This window comes from Oncorhynchus masou, chromosome 23 (genome assembly GCF_036934945.1).
Source record: "Oncorhynchus masou masou isolate Uvic2021 chromosome 23, UVic_Omas_1.1, whole genome shotgun sequence".
Classification (NCBI taxonomy): domain Eukaryota; kingdom Metazoa; phylum Chordata; class Actinopteri; order Salmoniformes; family Salmonidae; genus Oncorhynchus; species Oncorhynchus masou.
In genome coordinates, this window is record NC_088234.1 from 22,354,758 (window position 1) to 22,375,628 (window position 20,871).

General features: G+C 41.4%; 1 protein-coding gene across 5 annotated transcripts in view; it reads right to left on the minus strand.

Moving 5' to 3' along the window:
- slc16a13 (solute carrier family 16 member 13) overlaps nt 1-20,871 on the minus strand; it is a 41,051-nt gene that overhangs the window by 17,462 nt on the left and 2,718 nt on the right. The window contains exons 3-4 of one of the 5 annotated variants that reach the window (XM_064931631.1): nt 6,990-8,977; nt 6,030-6,353 (exon numbers count right to left, since the gene is read on the minus strand). The exons of 2 other annotated variants lie outside the window; for them this stretch is intronic. The gene's annotated coding sequence lies outside the window, so the exon portion shown is untranslated. Of the gene's footprint in view, nt 1-6,029; nt 6,354-6,989; nt 9,030-20,871 lie in introns of all 5 variants that reach the window. 2 more of the 5 variants (XM_064931630.1, XM_064931632.1) reach the window with 2 other exon arrangements.

Below are 20,871 nucleotides of genomic sequence, written 5' to 3' on the forward strand. Positions count from 1 at the left end.
ACATGATTTGGAAAGGCACACACCTGTCTATATTAGGTCCCACAGTGAAAAGTGCAAGTCAGAGCAAAAACCAAGCCATGAGTTCAAAGGAATTGTCTGTAGAGCTCCGAGATAGGACTGTGTAGAGGCACAGATCAGGGGAATGGTACAAAAACTCTGCAGCACTCCAACAATCAGGCCTTTTTGCTAGAGTAGCGGGAGCCACTGCTCAGTAAAAGGCACAAGCCTGATTGGAGTTTGCCAAAGGCCACCTACAGACTCTCAGACCATGATATACAAGATTCTCTGGTCTGATGAAATCAAGATGAAACTCTTTGGCCTGAATGCCAAGCGTCACATCTGGAGGAAACCTGACACCAACCCTACGATGAATGCTGGTGGTGGCAATATCATGCTGTGGGGATGTTTTCAGCGGCAGGGACTGGGAGACTAGTCAGGATAGAGGAAAAGATGAACAGAGCAAAGTACAGAGAGATCCTAGAAGAAGTCCTGAGCACTCTGGAGCAGGTTATCAGACTGGGGCAAAGGTTCACCTTCCAACAGGACAACGACCCGAAGCACACAGCCAAGACAACGCAGGGGTAGCTTCGGGACAAGTCTCTGAATGTATTTGAGTGGACCAGTCAGAGCCCGGACTTGAACCCGATCGAACATCTCTGGAAATAACTGAAAATAGCTGTGCAGCGATGCTCCCCATCCAACCTGACAGATCTTAGGAGAATCAGGAGAGAAGGATGGGAGAAACTCCCCAAATACAGGTGTGCCAAGCTTTTAGCGTCATACCTTAGAAGACTCGAGGCTGTAATTGCTGCCAAAGGTACTGAGTAAAAGGCCTGAATACTCATGTAAATGTGATATTTCCATAGTTTTTTTTATACATTTGCAAACATTTCTAAAAACCTGTTTTTGCTTTGTCATTATGGGGTATTGTGTGTAGATTGAGGGGAAAAAAACGAATAATCCATTTTAGAATAAGGCTGTAATGTAACAAAATGTGGAAAAAGTCAAAGGGTCTGAATACTTTCCAAATGCACTGTACATAACTTTAAACACACTGCAAAAGAGATTCTCCAAAATTAAAATATTACATTCATGTCCTACTTTATCAAAAGCCTTTTCAAAGTCAGCTATGAATACCAGGCCTGGTTTCCCAGATGTGTCATAGTGTTCTACTGTTTCCAGTTCTTGTCTTATATTATATCTCCACTGTATCGTCCATATGTCCGATTAGGATGAATAATACCTTTTAATTCTATGCGCTATGCATTTTGCTTTAATCATTGCATCACAACACTGAAGTGTAGGCCTCAAAAATATTTAATGGACTGGATCTTTATATTTACCACTTGGTTCCTGTTTCAGTAATAATGAAAGTATCTGATAATCTACCATGTTTATAGGAGTGGGTAAAACATGCTAATAATGGTCTTTGGAGTACATCAAAAAAGGTTTGCTATACCTCAACTGGTATGCCATCAAGCCCTGGAGTTTTCCCGGACTAAAAGACTTTAATAGGCTCTATGCATTGTACCGCCTCCCACGTTCTATTTTACTTCCTACCGGGGTGCTGACTTCCGGAGCGATTTCCGCTATTTTTATCATTATCTTACTAGCTAGCTAATTGTCGGCAATGCATTTGACTGAAATTGTTCGCAATGACTGCGTTTAAATTCCAGCCCTGTGAAGGAGGTGCTAATGAACATTGAAGAAAATTAACACGGAGGCACTGAACAAAGTGTAATGGTATTGTGAGCTTCCGTAGCTTCCGGGGTCGATGTAGAGAAAAAAGGTACATTGTGACAACAGCTACAATAGCACCTAGGTCATGTCTAGTGCTACTTGATGCTTAGAGAAGATTGGCAATAATAGTAATGAGTTTTTTTGGTATTCAAATACTCTGGGTCCATCTTTAGATTTGCAAGCTACACCTACCTGATGGCCTTCTGGCACTTGATTGAGTGGGCAGCAGAGACTAAGTTCATAAGACTCACAAGCACCAATCCACCTGAAACAAGTGTTACTTGAAGAAATCCAGTAAAGGTCAACTTCATTAAATACAGATCTTACTGTAATTGTTAAATATTATTTACTTTTTGTGTTATGGGTTCTTCTCATTTATCACTCATCTGTCGCTGGGTCTGAAGCAGAAGGATTTGGCCCATCGGTTCAGCATCCACCAATCGACAGTGAGACGGATTATTATCTCTTGGGCCAACTTCCTCTACTGTCTGCATGGATCAGCACGGATATGGATCCCCAAGGAAACCATCAAAGCCCACCTGAGATGAAGGACTATCCAGACACCCAGGTAGTGATGTACTGCACTGCCAGACACAATCTTCACTACTACTGCAGAGTGAGGTGTTTTCTTCCTACAAGTCACATTGTACCTTTAAGGGCATGTTGGGAAAGTCACATGGAGCTGTCACTTGTGTGTCATCGTTGTATGCTGGATCTGTGAGTGACAAGGAGATCTTCAAGCAGTCTGGAAACATTTCCTTTCTCACACCTGACATGGCCATTATGCTGGATAGGGGCTTTCTCATAGATGACATTGTTCCGTGCAAGGTCTACAAGCCAGCCTTTCTGTCAAGACGCACACAGATGCCAGCGCATGAGGTTAGGGAGACCCAATCCATTGCCAGGCTGAGAGTGCATGTTGAAAGAATTATCCAGAGTAAAGGAGCACAAGCTATTTGACACAGTCATCTCCCTGACCATCTCAGGCAGCATCAACCAATTATTTCCAGTGGCGTGCCTGTTGGTCAACTATCAAAACGGACCTTTGGTAAGAACATGGGCCAAGCCAGTGTAAATACACGTGTTTATTTGCTGGCAGCAAAATAATAAATTTGTTTATCTATGACATGTATCAATAATTTGTGTTGTCGTGAATATCAGTTTGTGTGGCACTTGTATTGGCTTTAATTAGGCAATGAGTTTAGGGGTGGGGGAAAGAAATCAAGTAAACACAGAATTGCCAGAATGCAAGATTGAATACAATGTTAGAGACGTGTAATTGATTAACTAAACTGTTGAACATTTGCTGAAATATATATATATATTTTTAAACAAATCTATTCCACTGTAGTTTTCTTCACAAGAACATCAATACTTATTTTTCATGAAACCACTAAACTTGGCACCCATGCAGGGGAACCATGCAGGTGAGAGATAAGACACTTCTGCAAGTAGTGGTACAAATAAGTGGTCAACCTTCTCTCTTATAGTCTTTGAAACCTGTAGATCTGTATATATCCTTTCAACTAGGTTGTCCTACTGTGCAGACGACAAAGTCACACCAGCTACAACCTGTGAGAAGGATTTGACCTTGCACCTGCCAGTAGTAAGCAAAAGATCTCTTCAACTTCAGCTCTCCATTCTGTATCTTCAGTTAAGGACATCAGCTCTCCATTCTGTATCTTCAGTTAAGGACATCAGCTCTCCATTCTGTATCTTCAGTTAAGGACATCAGCTCTCCATTCTGTATCTTCAGTTAAGGACATCAGCTCTCCATTCTGTATCTTCAGTTAAGGACATCAGCTCTCCATTCTGTATCTTCAGTTAAGGACATCAGCTCTCCATTCTGTATCTTCAGGTAAGGACAGTCAACATAACTTGGTATATTTGAGCACTTGACCTCTAAGAGTCCAAAGTCTGGTCTGACACTGGGATAAAATATGCCATCTGGAGAGGATCCTAACCACGGGGCATCTGGGTGCTCTACGAAGCCACACGGAAAGAAGTTAACATCTTCAGTGTGCAGTACTCCTGTACAGCCACTGGCTCCATGACCAGCCCCCTCTTCATCTCCATGGTCTACATACCAGATCCCTGTACAGCCACTGGCTCCATGGCTAGCCCCCTCTTCATCTCCATGGTCTGCATACCAGGCATGTATCTGTAACGGATGTGAAACGGCTAGCTTAGTTAGCGGTGCGCGCTAAATAGCGTTTCAATCGGTGACGTCACTTGCTCTGAGATCTTGAAGTAGTGGTTCCCCTTGCTCTGCAAGGGCCGCTGCTTTTGTGGAGCGATGGGTAACGATGCTTCGAGGGGTGACTGTTGTTGATGTGTGCAGAGGGTCCCTGGTTCGCGCCTGGGTATGGGCGAGGGGACGGTCTAAAGTTACACTGTTACATATCCATGGAGTGCTTTGTAGAGAGAACTTCTGCAAAACATTTTAAAACCTTAACATGAGATTGGAGAGATTAATATGACAAAGACCAGAAACAGCACAAACCCCTAAATTCAAATAAAATGTATTAAATATACATATGTATTAATATACAGATTATTATATAGCTTTGAAGTCAAAAGTTACATACACCTTAGCCAAATACATTTAATCTCAGTTTTCCACAATTCCTGAAATTTAATCTGAGTAAAGAAATCCCTATATTAGGTCAGTTAGGATCCCTACTTTATTTTAAGAATGTGAAATGTCAGAATAATAGCAGAGAGAATAATCTATTTCAGCTTTTATTTATTTCATCACATTGTCTTTAAATTGTTTAACTTGGGTCAAACGTTTCAGGTAGCCTTCCACAAGCTTCCCACAAAAAGCTGGGTGAACTGTGGCCCATTCCTCTTGACAGAGCTATTGGAACTGAGTCAGGTTTGTAGGCCTCCTTGCTCGCACAAGCTTTTTCAGTTCTGCCCACAAATGTTCTATAGATTTGAGGTCAGGGCTTTGTGATGGCCACTCCAATAACTTGACTTTTTTGTTCTTAAGCCATTTCGCCACAACTTTGTCCATCTGGAAGATCCATTTGCAACCAAGCTTTAACTTCCTGACTGATGTCTTGAGATATTGCTTCAATATATCCACATAATTTTCATTCCTCATGATGCCATCTATTTTGTGAAGTGCACCAGTCCCTCTTGCAGCAAAGCACCCCCACAACATGATGCTGCCATCCCCGTACTTCACGGTTGGGATGGTGTCAATTTGTAAGTCGCTCTGGATAAGAGCGTCTGCTAAATGACTTAAATGTAAATGTAAATGTGTCTTTCAGTTTGCAAGCCTCCCCCTTCTCCTCCAAACATAACGATTGTCATTATGGCCAAACAGTTCTATTTTTGTTTCATCAGACCAGAGGCTATTTCTCTAAAAAGTACGATCTTTGTCCCCACGTGCAGTAGTCTGGCTTTTTTATGGCAGTTTTAGCAGTGGCTTCTTCCTCGCTGAGCGGCCTTTCAGGTCATGTCGATATAGGACTCGTTTTACTGTGGATATAGATACTTTTGTACCCGTTTCCTCCAGCATCTTCACAAGGTCCTTGCTGTTGTTCTGGGATTGATTTGCACTTTTCGTTCATCTCTAGGAGACAGAACGCGTCCCCTTCCTGAGCGGTATGACTGCTGCGTGGTCCCATGGTGTTTATACTTGCATACTATTATTTGTACAGATGAACGTGGTACCTTCAGGCGTTTGGAAATTGCTCCCAAGGCTGAAACAGACTTGGAGGTCTACAATTATTTTTCTGATTTATGTTGATTTCCCCATGATGTCAAGCAAAGAGGCACTGAGTTTGAAGGTAGGCCTTGAAATACATCCACAGGTACACCTCCAATTGACTCAAATTATGTCAATTAGCCAATCAGAAGCTTCTAAAGACATGACATTTTCTGGAATTTTCCAAGCTGTTTAAAGGCACAGTCAACTTAGTGTATGTAAACTTCTGACCCACTGGAATTGTGATAGTGAATTATAAGTGAAATAATATGTTTATAAACAATTGTTGGAAAAATGACTTGTGTCGTGCACAAAGTAGATGCCCTAACCGACTTTCCAAAATTATAGTTTGTTAACAATACATGTGTGGAGTGTTTGAAAAATGAGTTAATGACTCCAACCTAAGTGTATGTAAACTTCCGACTTCAACTGTATTCCCCCCAGTCTTTGTCCCAAACACTTGTCATGACATTGTAAATACACTACTGTTTAGGCTTGTATCATCTGGATACAAAAAAACAAAAAAACATTTTTTTCTAAAATATTTCCATTCAAGGAACCTCTAACTTACCTTATTCCATCAGCACACGAGTTAGTAGGTTTACAGAACTCTATCCCATCAACCGGACCTGGCTTCACACCCTACTTAACAAGGATTTACTGTTGCATAGGCTGAATACTTTTCAGGCACATTTCTTTATGGATATTGACAGACTCAAGTGTTCTTGGCTTGAGCCAACTCTGTTCTGTGTCTGTGCAGCTGTGAACTGGTGGTGCAGCAGGAGTGTTTAGTTGAGAGTAGTGCGCTGTCTGGTAAAGAAGGGCCACCAGATGATTGCACAGAGCACTTCCTGCTTTGAACCACTATCACTGGTACGGAGTGCTTTAACACCATCTGTGAAGCAAAGATAAGTATTATGAAAGACTGACGTGAGAAACAAGAATTATGCGGCCCATAAATAACAGCAAACATAGTAGTGTCTAGTCTTCTTAACAAGGGGCTCCTTTAACAATACCTTGTGTCTCAGTAACAAAATGACCAAACACTGCATCAACAGATCTTTACCAAATAACCTGTTTAGTGGGCAATTCTCAATTGGGATTGGTACCAATCATTAATATCTATCTATTGATAAGATTAAATATTGACACTGTCTCCAACATACCATAATGACAGTGTCCCACAGGAGATATTTAACAAGGGCACTAGTCACCATCTATAACCTTTCCCTACTCTCATGCTGTGTGGCTTTTCATTCTCCCTCATGGACCTGTGACAGGCGGTCCTCACAGTGATCTCCCCTGTCAATGTATCTTTGTTAGATACTGTGTAGAAGACATGAATAACAATTCGTTTTAGCAAATATAGGTAGCAAGCATAAGTTAAGCAAACTAACAAATACACACATTCTCAGGTAGATTCTGTCAACGTTACATCATTTTACGGAGTAACTAGCTAGCTACAGTTACTAGTTAAATTAGCTAGCTAGCTAATGATTGTAGCTATCTGTCACTGAGACTTGGTACTCACCTTCATAATTGTCTATGTAGCTTCCTATATATCTTGAAGCCATTTTTGTTCTTGCTAGCTGGAGTCTGAGGCCGATGTAACAATTTGATGTATATTAATAATATTCATTTGAGGAAAGTCCTGAAGACAGCGAGTAAAACAAACTACGAGTGGTAGCACTGTTATATTATATCGATAACAACTAGACTGACATTCGTTCTATAGTATGCCACACCAGATATTGCCACACCAGTAGGAAGTGTGCTTAGAACGTTCAGTCATGGAATGTGCAATAAGGGCTAATACGTCAAGAAATTCCTCTTCTGTAATTTGGCCTTCACATGAGTCTTTATGTACAGCTGTTAATTTTATAATTAATAGAAAAAAAACTCCTTAAAATTTACTTGGGTTAGTGGAGAGGAGACGGAAACAAAAACATATGCTCAAAGTACTTTCAAAATATCATTTTTATTGTTATCTGTACAGTTAGTCCCTCTATTTCCTTTGGTAATATTAACTATTTTGACCTGTATTGCTTTTGTTTGAAGATGGATATTGAATTGCATGGCCTGGCTTTGTTCAGCCTGCCTCATGCCAACGTCTAATGGGAAGTGTATGAGCTATAGACTGTTGGGTTTTCACCATTTATCCCCTGGCTGTATGAGGTGTACTATAATATGAAGAATCCAAAATGGAGCAGACCAAAGGAAATGTAACCACGTAATCTGTGAAATCACATTCCTAGACTAGAGAACAACTTTTTTATGAATCCAAGTCTATGCATCTCTACGTGATCGCTTCACAAACACTCAAAGCTTTTCGAATAAGACCCTGGGGGCTATGGCGGTGTCAATACACCTCTTCATCTGCTCTATGCACAGGGGAAATGAGAACAATGGATAGCGGGTGGAGAGATGGAGATGGAGAGAGCCTCCAGCTTCCCGTCTCATCCCATCTCATTTCCTTCACGGCTGCAGACAGGTGAAAGGACTACAAGCTTGATAACGACGACGGCTGAAGCGTCCGGCCAGGTACCTTTGGAAAGCTGCCAACGGGAGCCACCTGTATAGACTGAGGGGATCTCAGGTGTGTTTGACTGCACTGTGATGACAGTTAGCCAGAGGAGAACAGCTGGTAGCATCAACAAACACCCTGTAAAGGTGCAAGAGGAGGTGCAGGTCAGGACTGTCTCTCTAATTAGTGGGATGATTGTGATCTAATCATTCGCTAAGGAGCACTCTACACTGAGTATACAGTAGGAACACCCCACCCACCCTTTGCCCAAAGAACAGCTTCTATTTGTCGGGGCATAGACTCTACAAGGTGTCGAAAGCATTCCACAGGGATGCTGGCCCATGTTGACTCCAATGCTTCCCACAGTTGTGTCAAGTTGGCTGTATGTCTTTTGGGTGGTGGACCATTCTTGAAACACACGGGAAACTGTTGAGTGTGAAAAACCCAGCAGCGTTGCAGTTCTTGATACAACCGGTGCACCTGGCACCTACTACCATACCCCGTTCAAAGGCACTTAAATCTTTTGTCTTGCCCATTCACCTTCTGAATGGAACACATGCACAATCCATGCCTCAATTGTTTAAAAATCCTTCTTTCACATGTTTCCTCCCGTTCATCTACACCGATTGAATCAGATTTAACAAGTAACATCAATAAGGGATCATAGATTTCACCTGGATTCACCTGTCATGGAAAGAGCAGGTGTTCTTAATGTTTTGTATACTCAGTATATGCATCCCTTCAGAGAGGAGCTACAGGAAGGATCCGTCGCTGGCAGTGTGCTCCGTCGCTGGCAGTGTGCTCCTTCCCTGGCAGTGTGCTCCTTCCCTGGCAGTGTGCTCCTTCCCTGGCAGTGTGCTCCTTCCCTGGCAGTGTGCTCCTTCCCTGGCAGTGTGCTCCTTCCCTGGCAGTGTGCTCCTTCCCTGGCAGTGTGCTCCTTCCCTGGCAGTGTGCTCCGTCTTGTCTAACACGATGAGGAAAGCCGTCTGCAGAGTCTACAGCCAGACAGACAGCCAGAGAGGTGCATTCTCAGAGGACAGGTAGTTCCTGTTTAAAGACCCAAAGAAGAGGCTTCTTTAACTCTGATGGTCGAGTTCGTAGTAATCAAGCACTTTTTTTTCGGGATGAAGCACTTTGGCTTTTCAAACAACGACGCAAAACAATCCAGAATTAATCTTTGTATTAGTCGCTCTGAGCACTTTCTGTGGTGGAACTCTAAGAAGCCGCAAAGAGAAGCTACCAACAAGAGCTACCTGTGTAGATCGAGGCAATTTTAGATCAGTTTCACTAAACTATTCGTTCAGTGAAACTGGGTGTCTGTGCCCAGTGGTGTCGTTTGCATTGTTTGTCTTTTATTACCGTCAGTCTCTCTAGTCTAGCTGCACGGTTGCATTCTCTAAAAACAGGTAGTACATGTTTAACGCAATCCTTAAGTTGTTACAGAAACCTTGTCCTTGAGATTCTCAAAGCTTTAAAAGGGGTTACTCTCCAATAACATGCGGGTAAGACTCTTTCCCTGTCCCCAATATTTACCACCAGATAACCTAGTGCCAGGGTGAGTTTATAACGGTCAGAAGTGATGGTTCTGTGCTGAAAAACAATCTATTGAAAGCCGTCAAATGCTTCTGCCACTTGAGAAGACTTCACTCTGCCTGTCTTACTGGCTGTGATCCAAATAGCTTTACTACCCATGCCTCATTTCACCCAGGACTGCAGACAAGGAAGGCACAAGAGACTCAACATGTTTTGATCGAATGCCATTCGCTTCACTTTATCAACACTGTTCGGATCAGTGGTCACAGAGAAAAGGAATTCAAGTGCAGTTAAGATTACAGTGACTTGCAAAAGTATTCAGACCCCTTGGATTTCTTCACATTATTATTGTGTTATAAAGTGGGATTAAAATAGATTTCATTGACAAGACATACAAACTCTTGCAGAGAGCATATTCAACTGACAATCTCTTAAAAAGAACTGATGTTGGCACAAAATGTTGGAGCATAACTAACAAAATTACAGTTAACGAAAGTGTATGCTTAATCCAGTATAAATTAATGTAAAGAATTATACAAAATTCAAAAATTCTACAGCACAATGGCAGAGTCATGTTCTAAATGTAAAACTAGTAATGATTCAATAATCCATGCTTTCTGGGAATGATATGAAGTCCAAAAGTTATGGGTGGAGCTAGAAAGTTGGCTGTCTTTTAATATTTCAAGACATGGCATATGGGGGTGTAGTGAGAGACCCGCAGAGCTAGACGACTTTCTTCTCATTACTCACCTTGAAAAGCATGTACTAAAAACATGGAAATCAATCACTCCGCCATAAATGAACACAATGGAAAAAATATAATTATCTATTATTTAAAATATTGAAAGTGTGTGGGCTACAGAGAAACAAAATGGTGCAGTTTTTGACCATGTGGCGGAAAGCGATGTGGGCGCTGGAGATGTGTGTGTATGCTAGTGGGTCTGGGCAGGCGCGATGTAGTTAATGTTTGTGTAATGTTGCCGTTTGTATGTGTATGCTTCGTATTGTTTTTTTAAATGTTTTTTTTAATCATTTTTTGTCAAATATCTACACAAAATACTCTGTCAAAGTGGAAGAAAAAATATTGATAAAAATAATTAACTAAAATATAGTCATTGTATAAGTATTAAGACCCTTTTTAGGCTTGCCTAAACATTAGTTCAGGTGTACAATTTGTCTTAACAAAATAGAAAGTGACATGGACTCACTATGTGCAATATCAGAGGTTATCATGGTTTGTAAACGACTAACCCTTCATACATAAAACATCTGTAAGGTCCCTCAGTCAAGTATCGAATATCAAGCACAGATTCAGCTACTAAGACCAGAGGGTTTTGAAACTGCTCAGCGATGTTACCATGAGGCCATTGGTGATTTTAAAACCGCCACATTGTTCAATGGCTGTGATGGGAGAAAAACTGAGGATGGATCAACAACATTGTAGTGACTCCACAATAATGGCCTCAATGACAGAGTGAAAATAACACAAATATTCCAAAAACATGCATATTGTATGCAACAAGGCACTGAAGTAATACTGAAAACAAAAAACTTGCAAAGGAATACACTTTTGGGCCTAAATGCAAAGCCTTATGTTTGGGGAAAATCCAACAAAACACTTCATTGAGTAACTACCTCATTTTCAAGCAAGGTGGTGGCTGCATCATTGGTATGTGTATGCATGACATTGGCTAATACTGGGGAGTTTTTCTGGGTGAAAAGAAACAGGATAGGGCTAAGCATAGGCACAATCCTATAGAGAACCCTGCTTCAGACTGCTTTACACTGGGAGAGGAATTCACCTTTCAGCAGGACAATAACCTACCAAACAAGGTCAACTCAACACTGGAGCTACTTACCAAGAACACGTTAATGTTCTTAAGTGGCCAAGTTAGTTTTGACTTAAATCTGATTGAAATACTAGGTATGGCAAGACCTGAAAAGTGCTGTCTAGCCATGATCCCCAACATCTTTACATAGCTTGAAGAATTTAGAAAAGAATAGGCAAAAATTGCGCAATCAGGTGTGCAAAGTAGAGGGCTGCATTCAGTATGCGGGTCCCAACAGATCTTTGCGGCTTGGTTGCCATTTTTCATTCTGAGGGGGATCAGAGACGACTTTGGGATAAAAAATACTTTTGTTGTCCTGCAGATTATTTGCAAACGGTCATCTTTCTGCGTTGCATGGGTTGGCCTACCTATTGTATTAAAAACACATTTTTTGCATTATTCACACACCGAATTCGCTGCTTCAACTTCAGTTAATTAACTACCTCTCCTCTCCTAGTTGGGCGTGCGAGTTCAAGTGCTCCTAGTATGTGATCTCATTGAAATAGAGTGGGCTGCCTACATAGGCGGAGAATCACGTGGCAGTACATTTTAAATATGAAATTAACGTAAATATTCGTAGACTGTAGTTTACCAGTGTCGGTAAATAAATATTGATAACGGAAAGAATTGGAGGGCGCTTAACCAACGTGAGTCGAGTTGCAATCAAACATTTGTATCATCATCGAAAAGGAAAAGGCACAGGTTAGGCTACTATGGTGAGCGAACGTTGCGCCTTTTAATTTCCAATGAGTATTGATTACCCATTTATTTGCCTCTGCCTGCAAAATCGTCCTCCTAAAAGCTAGGCTATGTCCTATAGGCCTGAGCAAAAAGTGGCAAGTGTTACGGTCATCATTCAAGCTCCTTCCAGTTCAGTAGCCCTACGTGCAGGATCATGTGCGCGTGTGGCCTCAATTAAATAGTTGGCTATAGCCTGCATGGGCGGAGAAGCACGGGGCAGTTCTTTTTCCAATGAAATGTTCTTCCTAAATAGGATTAGGCTATAGTTTTCTACATTGCCTAGAAATAAATATTGACCACCACTACTTCTGTCAGAAAATCTTCCCACTCCTAAAAAGGTAGGCTGTAAAAAAATAACTCAAGAGAAAGGGCAAGTTTCTCCAACTCTGCTGTCTTCGAACTACATCTACCATATTGGCTGATATAGCCCAGTAATACAGAGAGCCTAATATAGTGGGCCACGTGAGAATCTGGTCATTTAACCTATTTCCTAAGTTATTTTTGCGCATTTGATATTGCCTATTGGACGCAAAATTCCAGGGGCCTTGGCTGGCAAGTGGGCTGCGTCACATACGTCTGAGGACTGTGGTTGGGTTTGAGACGAGTTCTGTGCGAGTTGGGTAGAAAGCCATGCAGTGGGTGTGGTATGAAAAGCTCTGAGAGTGTGATAAATAAGTCAGTCCCGCCAGACCTCTATTGCAAAGCTCTTAGAGACTTACCAAATTAGACTCACCTTTGTAATTGCTGCTAAAGGTGTTTCCAACATTATGGACTCAGGGAGCTGAATACTTATGCAACGAGAATGTAGGCCTTCATTGTAAATACTAATTTGTTCTTAACTGACTTGCCCATTTTAATCAACGTAAAAAAACGAACAAATAAAATCAAACAACTATTTTATTTCACATTTTTATGGATCTTTTTTTCATTATACATTTTTCTCCCACTTTGACAGAATATTTTGTGTAGACTGTTGTCAAACCGTGTTAGGACGTGAACAGTTTCACTGCACTGGTGCAGCTGGTAAAACACACAGAAGGAGGTTGCCCACAATCGCAGGATTCAGAAGCACTTGGAATGGGTGTGATTGAATCATCCGCTGAGATGCACTCACTGAAAGATGATTTTAGGTCTTCTATGGAGGTGAGCTTCTTTCTGGTCCGCATCACATTCATTCTGTACATTCCATATAATGTAATGTAAGTTGGCACTAACAACACTGCATCTAAATTGTTTTCATGTCATTTCAACATCATTTTGTCAATAATTTCAGTCAGTCATAGTGGATTACCAACAAGTTGTATGTTGAAATGACATCAGAGTCCAGTATACCCCAATAATTTTGCATTGTAAATGACCAGGTAGAATTTAACCCGTTAGTATTTCCGTTTACCTACCCAGACAGGTGAGTTTTAAAGTTTAAAGGACAAAGCCAATACCTTATGGTCTCTATATTTCTATCATCAACTAGTTTTTCTACTATTTTAAGCCAATGAATGGACAAATTATATCTCATATCTCTCATGGGACTGACGTCACTGGAGCTACACGTGCAACTGGTGTATCAGGCCAACACATTTATCACCTGACCCTGAGCAGCACTGCCAGAGACCCTGACCCTTACCCTGCGCAAATGGGAGACCTGGGTTCAAATAGTGTTTGTTTTCCTTCAAATATTTTGAATGTTTGATTGGGCCTGGCCTAAAGTGCCAGATGGACGGGGTTTGTAATTTTGGGACTACTCCATTCGTTTCATTGTGCCAGTCGAGCGCAATCAAGCACAGCTCAAAAGAAAACAAATACTATTTGAACCCAGGTGTGGTTCATAGAGACGTGACTCAATGAGGAATCTGAAATACTCTGGTAGTCAGAAGGGTGATGGCTAGAAGGGATATAGCTTTTTCAAACTGAAGTAAAAAGTTGAATATGTTTGCATTTTAGCTAACCCTAACACTTTTCCTAACCGTAAACGGATTCTTCTAACCGGCTACGTTAATTTTCCGAACCTGCTGTATAAGTTCTCCTAAACACTAAGTAAAATCGGACAAAAGCTGTATATCGGCAAGTACGACAACGCGTTCCAAGTCCCGCCAATATCCAGCAACTTTGCACCACCATTGAAGAGGAGTGGGACAACATTCCACAGGCCAAAATCAATAGCCTGATCAACTCTATACGAAGGAGATATGTCGTGCTGCAGGAAGAAAATGGTGGTCATACCAGATACTGACTGGTTTTCTGATCCACGCCCCTTCTTTTTCAAAAAATTATATGTGACCATATTGCATATTGTCACACCTGCTCACGCGCCAGGCTCCCCAGCATTGCGCACACGTGCATCAACGATTATTGGACTCACCTGGACTCAATCACCTCTGTCATTACCTTCCCTATACATGTCTGGTTCCCCGTTCTGTTCCCTGTGCATTCTTCCCAAAGTGTCGACACAGCTGCATTCAGATAAAAGACATGGCATCCCCCGTGGTGGTATTCATATCCCAGGTACTAGCCTGTACGAGTGTACCTTCAGGGACTTACCATAAAAGTTACGGCCGGTCGTTATACAATGGGCCTACTGAATTAAACTCAGGCTCTCCAGGTCCGTATCCTATACTGTTCAGCCTACAATTCTCATCTCCCCAAGATGGGGAGGCAGGTAGCCTAGTGGTTAGAGTGTTGGACAAGTAACTGAAAGGTTGCAAGATCAAATTCCGAGCTGACAAGTTAAAAATCTGTTGTTCTGCCCCTGAACAAGGTAGTTACTGTTCCTAGGCTGTCATTGAAAATAAGAATTTGATCTTAACTTCCTTGGGGCAGGGGGCAGTATTTTCACATCCGGATGAAAAGCATGTCCAAAGTAAACGGCCTGCTACTCAAACCCAGAAGCTAAGATATGCATATTATTAGTATTAGTTGGATAGAAAACACTGAAGTTTCTAAAACTGTTTATAACAGAACTTATTTGACAGGCGACAAACCGTTCAGATTGTATTTTTTTTTGTTTTTTTTAAGTCACTCTTTTCAATGGGTTTTCATTGGGAATCCAGATTTCTAATCAACTTTCCTGCAGTTCCTATCGCTTCCACTGGATGTCAAGTCTTTAGAAATTAGTTGAGGTTTTTCCTTTAACCTCTAGCGTCGAGCAATCCCGTATCCGGGAGCGTAATCATAGCCTCAAGCTCATTAGCATAACGCAACGTTAACTATTCATGAAAATCGCAAATGAAATGAAAGAAATATTCACTGAGAAGCTTAGCCTTTTGTTAACAACACTCATCTCAGATTTTCAAAATATGCTTTTCAACCATCGCTACACAAGCATTTGTGTAAGAGGTATTGATAGCTAGCATAGCATTAGCCTAGCATTCAGCAGGCAACATTTAAACAAAAACAAGAAAAGCATTCAAATAAAATAATTTACCTTTGAAGAACTTCGGATGTTTTCAATGAGGAGACTGTTAGATAGCAAATGTTCAGTTTTTCCAAAAATATTATTTGTGTAGGAGAAATTCACGTTTGGCTAAGAAAAAAACCCTGTAAATTCAGTCATTACAACGCCAAACTTTTTTCCAAATTAACTCCACAATATCGACAGAAACATGGCAAACGTTGTTTAGAATCAATCCTCAAGATGTTTTTCACATAACTATTTGATGATAAATCATTCGTGGCAGTTGTGTTTCTCCTCTGAAGAAAATGGAAACATGCACGCAGCTGGAGATTACGCAATAATTCATGCTACAGGTTTCGTTTTTTTATCCAAAAAACGTCACGTTGCGCAAGTTGGAACCAGTGTTTTTCTAGATCAAAAGCGCCAAATAAAATAGACATCTTGGATATTTATTGACGGAATTAATCAGACAAAAAGACCATTTATGATGTTTATGGGACATATTGGAGTGCCAACAGAAGAAGCTCTTCAAAGGTAAGGCATGAATTATATTTTTATTTCTGCGTTGTGTCATGCCTGCAGGGTTGAAATATGCTTTTCTCTCTTTGTTTACTGGGATGCTATCCTCAGATAATAGCATTGTTTGCTTTCGCCGTAAAGCATTTTTTTTAAATCTGACACGTTGGCTGGATTCACTTAGTGTAGCTTTAATTTGGTATATTGAATGTGTGATTTCATCAAAGTAACATTTTTATAGTAATTTATTTTAATTTGGCGCTCTGATTTTCACTGGATGTTGGCCAGGTGTGACACTACCGTCCCACATATCCCAGAGAGGTTTTAACTGACTTGCCTAGTTAAATAAAAAAGGTACAAAAATAAAAATGAGTGGAAACAGATATCGGAACTTGCCTACCGTGATTGTTGCCAGCTCTGCTCCACTGATCTGGACTCTTTGGTATGACTACAAATCATGGTGAACCCTGCTCGCAGCGCCATCTGATAGTTATTTACTCTGAAAAATAAAAACCTAACAGGCACTAGGGAAGCTTAACCAAGTTTAATTCTTCCCAAAGGGTCGACACAGCTGTATTCAGACAAAAACATGGCTTACCCCGTGGTGGTATTCATACCCCACGTCTCCTCCTTATGTCTAAACATTGCATCCTTCTTGCTAAGCAGGGAACTAAGTGATATGAGCCTTCAACGGTTTCTCCCCTTATCAGTCCAGTCACATGCAATTGTTTTCCCTGCACTCACCCAAAGTGTCCATTCCCCAGGTGTTTGCATTTGTTGACTTCCGTAACTTTAAAAGCATTGGTTTCATGCATGTTAACATTAGAAGCCTCCTCCCTAAGTTTGTTTTATTCACTGCTTTAGCACACTCCGTCAACCTGAGTGTTTTAGCCATGTCTGAATCCTGGCTTAGGAAGGCCACCAAAAATCCTGAAATTTCCATCCCTAACTAACATTTTCCGACAAGATAGAGCTGCCAAAGGTGGCGGAGTTGCAATCTACTGCAGAGATAGTATGACAGAACTCTGCAGGCTATCCAGGTCTGTGCCCAAACAATTCAAGCTTCTACTTTTAAAAATCCACCTTTCCAGAAACAAGTATCTCAGTTGCCGCTTGTTATAGACCACCCTCGGCCCCCAGTTGTGCCCTTGACACCATATGTGAATTGATCGCCCCCCCCCCCCCATATCTATCTTCAGAGTTCGTACTGTTAGGTGACCTGAACTGGGACATGCTTAACACCCCGGCCGTCCTACATCCTAAGCTAGATGCCCTCAATCTCACACAAATCATCAAGGAACCTACCAGTTACAACCCTGAATCCGAAACCATGGGCACCCTCTTAGATATCAGCCTGACCACCCTACCCTCTAAATACACCTCTGCTGTCTTCAACCAGGATCTCAGTGATCACTACCTCATTGCCTGCATGCGTACTGGGTCCGCGGTCAAAGACCACCCCTCATCACTGTCAAACGCTCCCTAAAACACTTCAGCGAGCAGGCCTTTCTAATCGACCTGGCCCAGGTATCCTGGAAGGATATTGACCCTATCCTGACAGTAGAGGATGCCTGGTTGCTCTTCAAAAGTGCTTTCCTCTCCATCTTAAATAAGCATGCCCCATTCAAAAAAATGGATAACTACGAACAGACATAGCCCTTGGTTCACCCCAGACTTGACTGCCCTTGACCAGCACAAAAACATCCTGTGGCATTCTGCATTAGCATCAATAGCCCCCGCAATATGCAACTTTTCAGGGAAGTCAGGAACCAATGTACTCAGTCAGCTAAGGCTAGCTTTTTCAACCAGAAATTTGCTTCCTGTAGCACTAATTCCAAAAGGTTTTGGGACACTGTAAAGTCCATGGAGAATAAGAACACCTCGTCCCAGCTGCCCACTGCACTGAGGATAGGAAACACTCACCGATAAATCAGCCAAATTATCAGCCAAAATTGTTGCAACCCTTATTACTAGCCTGTTTAACCTCTTTCGTATCGTCTGAGATCCACAAAGATTGGAAAGCTGAAGTGGTCATCCCCCTCTTCAAAGGGTGAGACACTCAAGACCCAAACTGTTATAGACCTATATCCATCCTGCCCTGCCTTCCTAACATTTTCGAAAGCAAAGTTAATAAACAGATCACCGACCATTTCGAATCCCATCGTACCTTCTCCACTATGCAATCTGGTTTCAGAGCTGGTCAAGGGTGCACCTCAGCCACACTCAAGGTCCTAAACGATATCATAACTGTCATCGATAAGACAGTACTGTGCAGCTGTCTTCATCTACCTGGCCAAGGCTTTCGACTATCAATCACCACATTCTTATCGGCAGACTCAATAGCCTTGGCTTCTCAAATGACTGCCTCACCTGGTTCAACAACTACTTCTCAAACAGAGTTCAGTGTGTCAAATCGGAGGGCCTGTTGTCTGGACCTCTGGCAGTCTCTTTGGGGGTGCCACAGGGTTCAATTCTCGGACAGACTCTTTTCTCTATATATATCAATGTCGCTCTTGCTGCTGGTGATTCTCTGATCCACCTCTACGCAGACGACACCATTCTGTATACACCTGGCCCTTCTTTGGACACTGTGCTAACAAACCTCCAAACGAGCTTCAACGCCATACAACACTCCTTCCATGGCCTCCAACTGTTTAAGTGCATGCTCTTCAACCGATTGTTGCCCGCACCTAGAATATGTGGACTACAACTACAAATACCTAGGTGTCTGGTTGGACTGTAAACTCTTCTTCCAGTCTCACATTAAAACCTCTTCGGGCTAGAGGGCAGTATTTTCTTGTCCGGATGAAAAGCGTTCCCAAAGTAAACTGCCTGCTTCTCAGGCCCAGAAGCTAGGATATGCATATAATTGTTTGGTTGAGATATAATAATGTCTGTGAGTATAACAGAACTGATATGGCAGGCAAAACCCTGAGAAATCCACCCAGGACTTTATTTAATTTTTTCACGTTTTTTTTATGTGGATCTAGATTTATGGCACTTGCTTGCAGTTCCTATCGCTTCCACTAGATGTCAGTCTATAAATTGGTTGATGGTTTTCCTTAGAGAAATGAAGAAGTAGGACTGTTCAGAATGAGGGTTGAGTAGTTTACTGTTGTGGTTGGGGCGCACGACCTGAAAGCTCGCTCCACTTTGTTTTCGTCTGGTATTGAACACAGTTTATCCCGTCTTAAATGTTATTGATTATTTATGTAAAAAAATACCTAGTTGTATTAGGAACGTTGTTTGAAATGTTTGGAACAAGTTTACAGGTTACTTATTAGATATTTTGTCGTCATGTTGCGCAAGTTGGAACCGGTGTTTTTCTGGATCAAACGCAACATTTGAGATAACGGAATTTATCGAACAAAAGGACCGTTTCTGATGTTTATAGGACATTTGAGTGCCAACAAATGAAGTTCTTCAAAGGTAAGGCATGAATTATATCGTTATTTCTGAGTTTTGTGTCACGCCTGGCGGGATGAAATATGATTGTCTGTTTGATTGATGGGGTGCTGTCCTCAGATAATCGCATGGTTTGCTTTTGCCGTAAAGCCTTTTGAAATCTGACACGTTGGCTGGATTAACAACAATTGTATCTAACTTCTTGACGCGCCCATCCCTTTAGCAGGATCATTTTCATCAACACCCACTGAATTGCAGCGCGACAAAATCAAAATACTAAAAATATTGCATTTTCATGAAATCACAAGTGCAATATAGCAAAACACAGCTTAGCTTGTTGTTAATCCACCTGGCGTGTCAGATTTCAATACAGCTTTTCGGTGAAAGCATAGCAAGCGTTTGTAAGAACATCTCTCTCAGTAGACAAAATATTAAACAAGAGCAGCCATGTAGATTGGTCACGAAAGTCAGAAAATAAATAGATTAAATCACTTACCTTTGATAATCTTTGGATGTTTGCACTCACGAGACTCCCAGTTACACAATAAAATGTTCCTTTTGTTCCATAAAGGCTTTTTATATCCAAAATACCTCCATTTGTTTGGCGCGTTATGTTCAGAAATCCACAGGCTCGAGCGGTGACGACATCACAGACAAATTCCAAATAGTGTCCGTAATGTCCACAGAAACATGTCAAACGTTTTTTTATAATCAATCCTCAAGTTGTTTTTAAAATATATAAATCGATAATATATCAACCGGGACTGCCGCTTTTTCATTAGAATAGGGAGAGACCATGGCTGCCCCACTCTGTTGCGCAAGCAAAACTCTGCAAACACCCAGCTATCCACTGACGCAATGTTATCTTTCTTGCTCATTTTTCAAAATAAAAGCCTGCAGCTATGTCTAAAGACTGTTGACACCTTGAAGAAGCCATAGGAAAAGGAATCTGGTTGATATCCCTTTAAATGGAGGCAAGGCATCCAATGGAACAGAGCGCTTTCAGGAAAAACACTTCCTGGTTTGATTTTCACCTACAATATCAGTTATGTTATACTCACAGACAATATTTTGACAGTTTTGGAAACTTTAGTGTTTCCTATCCTAATCTGACAATTATGCATCTTCTCGTTTCTGGGCATGAGAAATAGGCAATTTCAAATGGGTACGTTTTTTTAACCAAAAACAAAAATCCTGCCCCCTACACTCAAGAAGGTAATTTGGTGTATTGCATGTGTGATTTCATGAAAGTTTAATATTTATAGTAATTTAATTTGAATTTGGCGCTCTGCCATTTCACCGGATATTGTCGAGGGGTTCCGCTATTGGAATGTCTAGCAATAACAGGTTTTAAGCATCTCCAATCCAAAATTAAATTTAGAATCGGCTTCCTACTTCGCAACAAAGCCTCCTTCACTCATGCCGCCAAACTTGCCCTCGTAAAACTGACTATCCTACTGATCCTTGACTTTGG